This window comes from Antechinus flavipes, chromosome 6 (assembly GCF_016432865.1).
Source record: "Antechinus flavipes isolate AdamAnt ecotype Samford, QLD, Australia chromosome 6, AdamAnt_v2, whole genome shotgun sequence".
In the NCBI taxonomy this organism is placed as follows: domain Eukaryota; kingdom Metazoa; phylum Chordata; class Mammalia; order Dasyuromorphia; family Dasyuridae; genus Antechinus; species Antechinus flavipes.
The window spans coordinates 241,701,490-241,714,685 of NC_067403.1; positions in this window are offsets into that span (position 1 = coordinate 241,701,490).

A 13,196-nucleotide genomic window follows, 5' to 3' on the forward strand; every position below is an offset into this window, starting at 1 on the left:
TCAAGATCCTCCAGAGAACTAGTCTGGACACCACAGATGCTAGTATTTTACTAGCTTTTACTATACTAGATTTTAGATTTCTAAATCTAATTTATATCTAAAATCTAAACTACTAGATTTTAAGAAGGGAGTCTGCCTGAAAGGAGAAAGAAGGTGAGTGACCTGGACCCTTTGCTATGCACTATCCAGGTATGTTTAACATGAACATAAGGAGACTTAGAGGGGAGAGGCTGTCTTCAAATATTTGGACGGTTTGTCCAAAGGGAAAGATTGAATTTCCTCTACTTCACCCCAGAGGGAGGAACTTGGAGGAATGGATAGAAGTCTTTGAGAGACAGATTATTGGTAACAACTTTTCAATCATTAAAGTTATGCAAAATGGCTGTCTTGGAAGCAGTGGGTATATGGAAATTAGTAGAAGGAAATTCTATTCAGAGAAAGGTTTGACTGATGCCCTTTAAGATCTCCCTCCTGTGCCTCACCTCTCTCTCTCTGGATATCTGTGATCACATAAAGTAGAGCTGCTCAGCAAGAATTTGTTGACTGCAATGAACTTAAACAATAAATGAAACTATGCTTCCACCTAGTGGTTATTACCAAAGCGAGCTTTTGGCTTTGCTCTGTCCAAATGAACACTTGTTTTCTGAGAAATCTCCTTTATCTGTCTTCTTTTGTATCTTCCATGATAGCCATTATAGTGCTTGAGTACACAACAGACCTTAGTAAATATTGTTTGGTAGCATTTAGGGCAAGTAGGTGGATAAAGCCTAGGACCTGGAGTCAGGAAGATCCATCTCTGAATCCAGTCTCAGTTCCCTTATTACCTGTGTGATCTGGGTAAATCATTATAGCTTGTTTTGACTCAGTTTCCTCATCTGTAAAATGAGCTGGAGAAGGAAAGGCAAACCACTCCAGCCAAGAAAATCCTAAATGGGGTCATGAAGAGTTGGACATAAATGAAAAACAGCACCATTTAAACCTTTAGTTCTTTATGAAGATGCTTTATAAGTATGAAAGAGGGCCCATTCATGACTATACAGCCCTTGTGACTCTTGTCTATCTCCTTGGCATTTTAGATTTGGAGCTGAAAGGGGCTTTAGAGGCATTGAGAATAAATCCTTTAACTGAGGAAATAGAAGCTAATTCAACAAGCCAACAAGCATTTATTAAGCACCTACTTTGTGCCAGGCACTAAACTCGGGGCATGTAAAGGACAAAAGCAATCTTTGCCTTGGAGGAGATTACATTCTGATGGGGAAGGCAACACAAACAACTGTGTACAAACAAGCTATTTTAACCTGTAGGTTAAATTAGAGATAATTTCAGAGGGAAAGCACTAGTGTTCTCCAAAGTACCCTTGGGAGAAGCTTCTTGCAGAAGATGGGATTTTAACCAAAACTGGGAAGAAACCAGAGAAGCTGGGAGGAAGAAATAAGGAGGGGGAGAGGTCTAGACATGGGGTATAGCCAGTGAAAAGGCTTGTGGAATGAACTGTCTTGTGGGAGAAATAATGAGGCTGGAAGACAAGGATGGAAGGTAGGTGCAAGGGAGTCAGGTATAAGACAAAAGGAAAGGTAGGATCTGGCACTCCAGGTCTTCCCCATTCCAAGTTTAGAAGTATTCAGCAGCACACTCTGCTCCTTGGGGAGTTCCAGCAATGTTCTAGGATCACCATTGCTTTCTCTTGACTTTGTGAGACTATCAATGGAGCACGTGTGATGTACATTGGTGATTCCTCACTGTAACCACATGATTAGTCCATCTTTTTTGCTTACACGTTTTTTGGGAGGAGACTATCACCAGTTGTCTTGAGCTATGTCTTGCCACGGGATTCTGGAGAAAAGTGAGACTGGAGACTTTGTACAACTCTGCTTCAGTCAAATCTAATTCACTTGCAAGTCACGATATTCCCCTTCCTGATGTCATCGGTTTTCTTTGAGGATGAAAGATGAACAATAGCCATTTTTTGGATATAGACCTTTCAGATGTGTTTGCCTTCTGAGGACCACTCTGGAAAAGCAGTGAGAGACTCATCTCTAGTGGGCTATCCAAGGCCACACATAAAATAAAATTACAAAATGACTCTCAGCCTGGGTATGCCCCCTTCTGCTTTTGCAGCGACCATCACAGACTGTTAATCAACATTAACTTCTTGACGATATTAACACTAAATATGGAACCTTTTAATTCAGAATTCTCAAGATGAACTGACGATACTTGTGCTGAAGGACAGGTAAAGTAATAAATTAAAAACATAAGGAACAGATAGCAGATAATAATATATATATATATAATATAAATATAAATATAAAAAATAGGATCCTTTCCATATGTATATGGAAAGGATCCTATTTTTATAAGGATGAGAAGGAAAATAGAAAGTCTACAGAGTATCAAGGTAAAAAATAGCTATGGAATGGAAGAGGATGAGAAAAAAAAGAATAGTAATGAAAGAGTACCTGGAGGGTATCTCTTGTAATATTAATCGTTATTTTTCAGCTAGTAACAAATGCCTGAGGGCAGGAACCAAATCTGGACCTACAACTGAACAGGAGGAGGAGAGGAGCAGGCTGGAAGGCCTGTTGTTGGGTAGTTTCAGTCCTGTCCTACTCTTCATGACCTCTTTTGGGGTTTTCTTGGCAAAGATACTGGAGCAATTTGCCATTTCTTTCTCTAGATCATTTTATAGATGGGGAAACTGATGCTGAAATGACTTGCCCAGGATCATTTAGCTAGTGTTTGAGGCCAGGTTTGAACTCAGGAGATGAATTCTTGACTCCAGGTCCAGCACTTTATCCGCTGTGCCATGTAATTGCCCAATTTTAATGATAGCTGACCTTTAAGATTTTAAGGTAAGGGCAGCTAGGTGGCGCAGTGGATAGCATGCCAGCCCTGAAGTCAGGAGGACCTGAGTTCAAATCTGCCTTCAGACACAATACTTCCTAGCTGTGTGACCCCAATTCTTCAGCAAAAAAAGAAAAAAAAAATAAGGTTTATAAAGGGCAGCTAGATGGCAAAGTGGATACAGTGCCAGGCACTAGAGTCAGGAAGATCTGAGTTCAAATCTTGTTCCTTTGAGGTTATTGAGTTCAACTCTCTCATTTTACAGTTGAAGAAACTGAGGTCCAGAGAGGTTGAGTCATTTGCCCAAGAACACACAGGTAAAATAACAAATGATTTCATCTAACCTGCTGGATTTTCACATCAGGAAATGGGCCCAGTGAATTAAGTGACATTTTTTTTTCTCAATAGTATTTTTTTTCTCCCAATTACATGTAAAGATAGTTTTCAACATTCACTTTTTTTTTTTTTTTAACTGCAAAGTGACTAGTCCAAGGTCATCAACCTTCATTTTTACAAGATTTTAAATTCCAAATTTTTTCTTCCCTGCCTTCCTTCCCCAGGATAGCAATCTGATGTTTTACATGTAGTCATTTTAAACATATTTTCATATTTGTCATGTTTTGAAAGAAAAATCAGAGCAAAAGAGAAAGACCTTAAGTGACTTTTCTAAGGTTAAAAAGGTACGCAACAAGAAAGACAGGATTAAAACAGATGAGCTCTCAACACAAATCTGGTGCTTCTCCCATCACACCTCACCATGACTCTAGGTATCAGTGTTCTTATGCATGCAGTTTGAGACCCCAATAGCGTTAATTTACTCTAAGACTTCCGGGACATCTTGTATTTCTTTTGAACGTGTAACAAGCTCCCCTGGCCAAGGAAGGCCTACAAAGGGCCTTTAACTCTGGATTCACATAGGCTAGGTGAGTCCTTAGGGAGCCTAGCCTCTAAAATACAGGGTCAGACTTTGTTGTCTCTGGTACATTATATTTCTGCCCAGAGTAAAACTTTTTTTTTTTTTTTTTTTTGGCTGAGGAAATTGGGTTTAATTGGACTTGCCCAGGGGCCCACAGCTGGGAAATGTTAAGTGTCTGAGATCACATTTGAACTCAGATCCTGACTTCAGGTTCAGGGCTGGTTCTCTATCCACTGCGCCAGCTAGCTGTCCCTCAGAGTTGAACTCTTCAGGACAATCTCTTACAATTTAGCATCTTCCCCAAAAGGATTATGTTATGTTAAGTCAAGTCCTCGAGCATTTATTAAGTGCCTGTTATGTGGCCAAGTCTGTGGTTCCTCCTTCATTCTTGAAGAGCATCCAAATCCTTCCCCCCATATTTGTATTTTATATTTACTTTTACATGCACATGTTCTTTTCCTCTGGGAGAATATAAGTTCCTTGAGGTCATGGACTTTTTCATTTTTTGCTTCATGTCATTAGCACCTAGTACCATGTTTGGTGCTTAGTAGGTGCTTAATTAATCCTTATTGAAATTAATGAAGTTCTGCCCCCTAAAAAAAAAAAAAAAAGCTACAACATAAAAATAGGAAGAGCTGTGCTCCTCCATTTTCTCTTCCAATTTACCACAAATACTGAAAGATATTAAGTATTCAAAAGAAAAAAGTCATTTCCAGATCTCTGATCTCTAAATGGGCTGTGATCTGGATAAGGACTAAGGCCTTCATTAAAAGGACTGATCTACCCCTGCATCCGGTACTTTGGTTCTGTTGGACCTCTCCTCTGGCCTTGTCCAAATACTGAGCTAGCACTGGAGATCACTTGTCGCCCCCAGCGCCACTACCAGCCAGGGCCTGCCCAAGCTTCTCTAGGCAATCCCAAGGCCACCCTGGCCACTGTTTATATTTCTTTTGCTTCCTTTACAGATCCTGTTTATAGACCGGTAACAGTAAAGTCCTTTTTCTGTCTGCATGCGACTGTCTCAGCTACAACGCTGACAACGTCCGTCGCTAGAATTGTGTGTTTCTGACTCTCGGCCAAGAAGAACAATCTCTCTTCCTTTCTATTGCCTCTTCTTTCTTAGCGAGTCTGGGACCCCACTTGTCATGAAGCCATCCAGACGAGGAAATGCTCTTTTCTTGGGATGCGACAGACCTTTGAACAAAAACAATGTGACCTTTGGCCAAGTACAAAGTTCCTTCCTTAAATGGCCTTTCTCTGTAAAACTTCTCCAGGACTTAAAACCCCCAACACAAGTCACATAAACTCATTAATTCTTGCAAGATTTACTTAGGAGAACTGGATTAGCAGTATCAAGACTCTGGTTTTACAGAACATGAAACTGAGATGCAGTCTGGTAAAATGATCGACTCAGGAGGTCTCTGGTAGGGTTCGACAAGTCTATTATTTAATGACTTTTTACTTTAAGCCTTTTGCAAATTATTTTTCTTCTAAAAACAACACAGAAAGAATCAAAACTTTTCCTTTCCCTTAAAGATAAAAGTATCACGATAATAGACATATTCATAGTTATTTGAGGCTTAAAGTGCTTAAATATACAGTCTTCCTTGATGTTCACAGCAATCTAGTGATATTTAGTAACAAATTTCTTCTCCTCCTCCTCCTCCCCTTTCTCCTTTTCTTCTTTCTCCTTCTCCTCCTCCTCATTTTCCTTTCTCCTCCTCTTCTTCCTCTTCTTTCCTCTCCTTCCTCTCTTTCCCAGACTAGAAATGTAGCAGCCACTCACAGACTTGAATCTAATTTGAGACTCCAATTTGGGATCTAGTTTGGAAGCTTTAATTTGCTCCATTTTTTTTTTCCAACCTGTGACTGTTAGCACCTCTTTAGGCAATCTGGTGACCTTTCTCCTTTTACATATTGGTGCTAGACTGAATAGTTCCTACTCAGGAACACCCTGTTGGCTTTTACTCTATTGTAGTTTAGAACTCCTGAACTCAATCAAACCATCAGCCTCAGCCTCTCCAATAGCATAATTAGCTCTATTCAAGCTTAGCTTTTTTTTTTTTTTTTTTTTTTTTTTGTCCTTGAGGAAAATTCTATCTGAGGTTTCATGGCAAAAAAATATCAGATGGAGGATTTAAATTCAAGTTTCTCTTGACTTCCTTATGATCAATGGCTGCTAAGTATCAGATTCAGGATCTGAAATCAAGACTCCCGCTTCCAAGTCCAGCAACATGTTACACTCATTCTTTCATTCTCTCTTCAATCGGGGTTAAGTGACTTGCTCAGGATCATGCTTTAATAAGTGTCTGAGGCTGGTGCTCCATATCCACTGCATCACCTAACTACCTCTCATCGTGTTGTTTCTAAAGGTCTAATTTCTTGCCCAGAAGTACATTGTGATTACATTGTACTCCAAAATACAATACTAGGTCTACTCATTCACCCATCAATACATTATGCTGTTTCTGAAGGTCTAATTACTTTTATCTGTCTGGGCAACGCAAAGAGTGCTCTTATTTTGTAGATAAGGAAATCAAGGGCCAGAAAGATGAAAGGGATTTAGCCAAGATCACATGGGTGGCAAACAGGGAAGCCAGATTTTTCAACATGAACTCCAACTCGAGTTCCATGGGCTCCAACTGCCTCTCACCATGAGCAGGAGGTATGCATTTTATATAGCCTCATGGGAAGTGAAAAATGGCACATCAAGTCAAGTGAGTTGAGGAAATAATTATGTGGTAATAGCCAACTATGTGCCAGGCGCTGTGCTAAATGGGGATGCAAAGAAAGACAAAAAAATCTTGCTGTCAAGAACTCCCAATCTGATAGATATACAGGTATTTGATTCCCATATCTCAACAAGGCATTTGACAAAGCCTCTCATTCTATCCTTGTGGACAAAATGGGGAGATAAGGGCTGGACAATAGTACAGTTTGGTTGATTCGGAATTGTGCTTAAATAATGAATTGAGCATATTGTTGATGTTTAAATAGGGGAAGAGAAGGTTCAAGGGCACAAGCCATTGGGGAGATAATGGGTTTTCCCTCACTGGAAATCTGATTCGGAACATCTTGAGAATATTTTAAAGGAGCTCCTGGCCCAGAGTTTGAGACCAATCCTCTAAACCAGGGGTCCTCAAACTTTTTAAATAGAAGGCCAGTTCACTGTCCCTCAAACTGTTGGAGGGCCGGACTATAGTAAAAACAAAAAGTTTGTTTTGTGGGCCTTTAAATAAAGAAACTTCGTAGTCCTGGGTGAGGGGGATAAACATTCTCAGCTGTGGCATCTGGCCCGCAGGCCATAGTTTGAGGACCTCTATGTCTAAACTCTTATTCTAAGATTGCATGATTCTCTTTTTCTATGGTTCCAAAAAGGAAGCTGTTCTTCAAGTCTCCACTAAAAACTTCAAGAAGGCATCCCACGGGTCCCTTAATGTTTGGTCTTTCCCTCTGTTGATAATCTCAAATTTGTCCAATATATATCTTGTTTGCACTTTGTTGTTTACATGTTGTCTCCTTCCTTAGACTCTTAAGTTCCTCGAGGGCAGGGAATGTTTATGCCTTTCTTTGGACTCTTAGCTCATCCCTAGCTGGTCCCTAAATGACTGCTTATTGACGTCAATGAATGGGAACTCTAATGGACCTTTAATGAATGCTTGTTGACTTCAATTAGTGGGAACTTCAAGCTGAAGCTTTGGATTCCAGTATATTAGCTATATGAACTTCCCAGGTGAAAGGACAGACTTCCAGTGTATTAGCTATATGCTTAACTCAACCACCTCTGTCTCTAGGCTTTGGAGCAAAGGGCAGGACTAGAGTATTTCACTTGCTTCCTTTAAAAATTTTGTAGTTTTATGATTTCGAGTGCTCTGAAATGACTTAGAGAGCCTTAAAAAGTCTGAGGGGGCATCCCAGCACCTGAGCTCGTGAGCTACAAATCAGCATCTGTGAGGGAACTGAAATCAGTGATGCAGGCAGTGGAGGGTGTCGGTTCCAACTTCCTCAGGATCTAGGAAACAGGGTACAGTGGGCACCATCTGTTACCCATCGATGGCCAACCAAGTCTGAGCCTGAAGCCGGGAGCTGTAGCTTTGTTGCACCCTTGGAGCAAACTGTTCAGACTTAAAATACAAGTTAATCTAATGTTGTGGACATGCTTTTATTTTATTTGTAGCTTTTTCTCCACCAAAGCTCCAAATGTTTATTCAAATATTAATTAACTAACTCAACAATTAATTAATTCAAACATCAATTAATTTGATGCATTTGTATTTAATGGCTGGGTTATTTCATTGTCTGTTCCTTTACCTGAGAAGCCCTTTATCTTTTTACTCTATAAATGTTCCTTTGTCTAAAGCGATGAGTCTTTCCTTGTTCTCTGTATTCCTAGTCTGTGCTTTCTGCGTCATTAACTAAACCCTTTAGTATCCTAGTTCCTTTTAGCTCTTTTCCAATCCAAATATTACTTGTGAGGTCCCACAGTTGCTTTTTTTAATTTAAAAAGGCAGCATTTCTTTTTCCAATAATCAAAGTTCTGAGGATCAAATATTTTCTCCTCTGCCCTTTAAAGGCAGAGATAAAGAGAAACGTTTTCTTTTTTTTTTTTTATTTTTTTTGACACGTTTTCTTTCACCTGTAAAATACTGTATGTCAGCCTGTGAGTTATTCCAGGGGCTCCCAGATAGCCCTTCTGCTTTGAATGTTCTCCATCTGAAGGCTTTCACTCATTACAGATCACAGATGAGTTATTGCCATGTCCCAATGGGTGGAAGTCTTGTTCATTTAGCAATATCAGGGGTCAGTTATTTTAGGGGACGTTTCCCTTTGGAGTCTTTTCCTCCCTTTCCACATGGCTTCAGTTACTGCAAACGTTATCCAACTTTTTTTTTTTTGTCAATTGTTGACACTACTGAATTTAGTCCAAGCTAGCATTAGCGTGGAGAGCGGCTAGGTGGCGCCATAGTGCATAGCATCATGGGGAAGACTCTTCATGGGCGATAAATCCAGCCTCAGACTTTTACCAGTTATGTGACCCTGGACAAGTCACTTAACTCTGCCTCAGTTTCCTTAGCTGTAAAATGAGCTGTAGAAGGAAGCGGCAGAACTGCTCCAGACAAGAAACGTGGTCGTGATGAATCAGAAGCGACTAAATTAAGCATTTTTGTAGCATTTTAAGGTTTGCAAAATGCTTGCTGATATGAAGATTTAAACTCCGTTTTTCCCGGCTCCAGGTCTAGTGTTCTATCCAGTTTGTTACCCATTGTCTAATGAAAACAACACTGCCTCCCTCACCTCCAATGAGAACCAGAGAAAATGCTTTATTTTTTTATTTCAATAGTATTTTATTTTTCCAAATACATGCAAAGATAGTTTTCAACATTCATCTTCAGAGCAAACGCTTTAGATGGAGATATTGATGTCTCTTTTCAATTTCCAATGATTTATGATTATACACATAAACATTCATCACATTTCTGACTTCTGCTTCTTCCTGTCCTTTACCTCTAGGCAATAACACATGACATTGACCTTCTTCCTTTGGATGCATTCTGGGAATCATTGAAGTTGAAAAGAACCTTGTTGTCCATCTAGTTCAGTCTACCCTATACTGATCCAGAGCCTTCCCTACAAAATATCTTACATGTGTTTATTCAGCCTTTGCCTGAAGAATATTAGTGAGAAGTCACTATCTTGGGGGATACCATACAGCTAATGGGAAGCTAATTTTAATTTAATTTTAATTGTAGTTCTGTTCTCTGGAGCCATGCTGAACAAATCTTTTTTTTTTCTCAATGGTATTTTATTTTTCCAAATATATGTAAAGATAGTTTTCAATATTAATTTTTGTAAGACTTTATGTTCCAAATTTTTCTCCCTCCCTCCCTTGCTTCCACCTTCCCAAGATATCAAGAGATCTGATCTAGGTTAAATATGTATACAATCCTCTTAAACATATTTCCATATTTGTCATGTTGTGCAAGAAAAATCAGATCAAAAAGGAAAAAAAAAACTATGATAGAAAAAAGAAACAAAAAGGTGAAAATACTCTGCTTTGATCCACATTCAGTCTCTCTGGATAAGGATGGCATTTTCCATTCTAAGTCTATTGGATTTGTCTTGAATCACCCCATTGTTGAGAAGGTAGAACAAATCTAATCTCTCTTCCAAGGGGCAGTATTTAAATGCTTCGAGATAGCAATACTTCCGCTCTCACTCCCTCAAACTCCTTCTTCTCTGGGTTTCAGCAATGTCCAGTTTTTCCATACGATTCCCACAATGTCTTAAGGCCTTTGTTGTCCTACTCTAGATTCTTTCAATTTTACCAAGGTCTTTTTTTTTTAATAACTTTTTATTGATAGAACGCATGCCAGGGTAATTTTTTACAGCATTATCCCTTGCATTCACTTTTGTTCCGATTTTTCCCCTCCCTCCCTCAACCCCCTCCCCTAGATGGCAAGCAATCCTTTACATGTTGAATAGGTTACAGTATATCCTAGATACAATATATGTGTGCAGAACCGAACAGTTTTCTTGTTGCACAGGGAGAATTGAATTCAGAAGGTAGAAATAACCCGGGAAGAAAAACAAAAATGCAAGCAGTTTATATTCATCTCCCAGTGTTCTTTCTTTGGGTGTAGCTGCTTCTGCCCATCTTTGATCAATTAAGGCTCTCTTTATCGAAGAGATCCACTTCCATCAGAATACATCCTCAAACAGATTCGTTGTTGAGGTATATAATGATCTCCTGGTTCTGCTCATTTCACTCAGCATCAGTTCATGTAAGTCTCGCCAATCCTCTCTGTATTCATCCTGCTGGCCATTCCTTACAGAACAATAATATTCCATAACGTTCATATACCACAATTTACTCAACCATTCTCCAATTGATGGGCATCCATTCATTTTCCAGCTTCTAGCCACTACAAACAGTTACCAAGGTCTTTTTAAAAAATGTGATACACTAAACTGAATACTTTAGATATGGTATGATCCGGATAGAGTATAACAGGACTATTAATAACATTAATATTGTTGTAGTGGTTGCTCAATTGTGTCCAAACTCTTCGTGACTCCATTGGGTATTCTTGACAAAGATACTGCAGTGGTTGGCCATTTCCTTCTCCAGCTGATTTTACAGATGAGGAAACTGAGGCAGACAGGGTGACGTGATTTGCCCAGGGTGACACATCTAGCATGTATCTGAGCCTAGATTTATCTAAGGTCTTCTTGATTTCAGGCTCAGTGCTCTGTGCACCGAAGCACCTAGCTGCCCCACTAATCTTGTCAGTGGACCCAGATGGATTTGGAGGAAAGAGTGAAGCTGGGGACTTTGCCTATTTCTCCCTTACTTAAATCCAATTTCCTTGCATGTATAGCATCAACTCCCTGCTGTCATGGTCTTCTTTGAGAAGGAAGGACAAGTAACAACAATAAATAATAATAATTAATTACAATATCTAATAAAGAAATAATTAAATTACTAATCTTATCAATATAATAATACATATATGACAACACAAGGTAATAAAGTACTACTAATGTACTATTATTTTATACTAATATGTTAATAATCATAACGACTTTAAATATCTGGTACTTATATAGTATGTTAAGGTTTGTGAAGCGCTTTTCACATATTTTATCCTTCAACTCTGGGAGGAATGTGCTATTATCCCCTTTTTATAGTTGAGGAAATTGAGGCAGACAAAACAATACGACATGAGAGTTGCTTAGCTGCTAAGTATCTCAGGTCATTTTGAACTAAGTCTTCTTGGCTCCAAGTTCAGCACCCTGGCCACTGTGCCACCTGGACCCTCTGCTTTTCAATGTAATCTAAAATTCATTAGATTCCTTCCCATTCCCCTTCCTCTTCCCCTTCCCCTTTCCTTTCCCTTCCCTTCCTTTTCACAGCTAAGTTTCTGAGTTCCCTGGTGCTCTAACCACTTTGCCACCTAGTTGCCCCCTAGCCCTGATTTTTTCATTGGGAAGTTTGTTTTCAGAATCCATGTGGAGGTTTTATACAGATCCTGTGCAGTTTCATGTTTTGGCCCAATGATCTAGTCCTTCAAAATACTTGGGTCTGGGTCAGTTAGGCAAACCTGATTTCCCTTCCTAGCTTCATGTTAATTGGATCCCAAGGTCCTTTTTGACTCTCTGACATTTGATAAAAATGTCGAACAGCCCAGGTCCAGGTACAAATCCCCTGGGCATTTCACTAGAGATGTCCTTCTGAATGGACAGCAAACCATTTTTGACTTCGGATCTACCCAATCAGTTCTGATATCATTAGTGGGACTATTAGCTAGAGCAGTGATGTCAAACTCAGAATGAAAGTCTACCACTAAATGTATATACAAGGATCCTTGGGGGACCAAATTGTCTTAGAAAACCACATATTCACATTATCTATGTTTTATTATATTTTCATTTATTTTGTTAGATATTTCTCAATTACATTTTAATCTCGTTCAGGAGGTGGTGGTCCCTGTTGTTTACTCTTCTTAACATATCTGTTCACTTTGACCATAAGAAAAATAGGAGAGCTTGTTGAATGCTTAGATAAAATCTAGTTAAATGATATCCACTGCCTTCTCCTGATCTAGCAGTTCAGTGACCCTGTCAAAAGAAAACTGAGGTTAGTCTGTAATGACTTGTTCTTGTCAAAGTCGGGCTGATTCATTGTAGTTGTCACTTCTTGTTGTCCACTAATGAATTCTTTAATAGTGCATTTTAGAATTTTGCCAGGGATGGAAGTCAATCTAATTGGTATAGAACTTGCTGACTGTATTTCTGTTTTGAAAATTGAGACATTTTTCTTTCCTCTAGTCCTGTACCATCTTGCCTGTTGGACACAGTCTTTCCCATATAATAAAATAAAAAATAATATTTATTTAATAATAATAATAAATAATAAAAGGCCCAGGATCCATATCTGTCAGATCTCCTGTTCTTTAAGTACTCTGGAGTACACTTCCTGGATCTGATAACTGGAATTTATCAAGGTAGCCAGGTGCTCTTTTTACTCTTTTCCTGACAATTTGGGTTCATAATTCCTATTAGCCATTTTTTTTTTTGTTCTGTCCTGTGTAATCCAAAGACTGTGCTCCCTGGCACACTAAAATGGGGCAAAATAGGAATTGAAAAGTTTTGCTTCCCCTCATCTTTCCCAGGGAGTTCTTTTTTTGATTTCCCTCATATCAACTACAAAAGGAAATAATGATAATGAATAAAAGCATAGGGATGGAGTTCTTTAAACTTTCAACTCACTTTCACCAATATAATTATCTAAATAGCTGTTTGAAAATAGGTCTTTCTGCCCCAGATGACATTGGGGGCAGCTGGAGGGCCATAGCTGGAACTAGTATCTGTGCTTCCTCCTCCTTCCCTTCTCCTTCTCCTCTATGGGGCAGACCCCTTCTAAGGACTTCAGGGT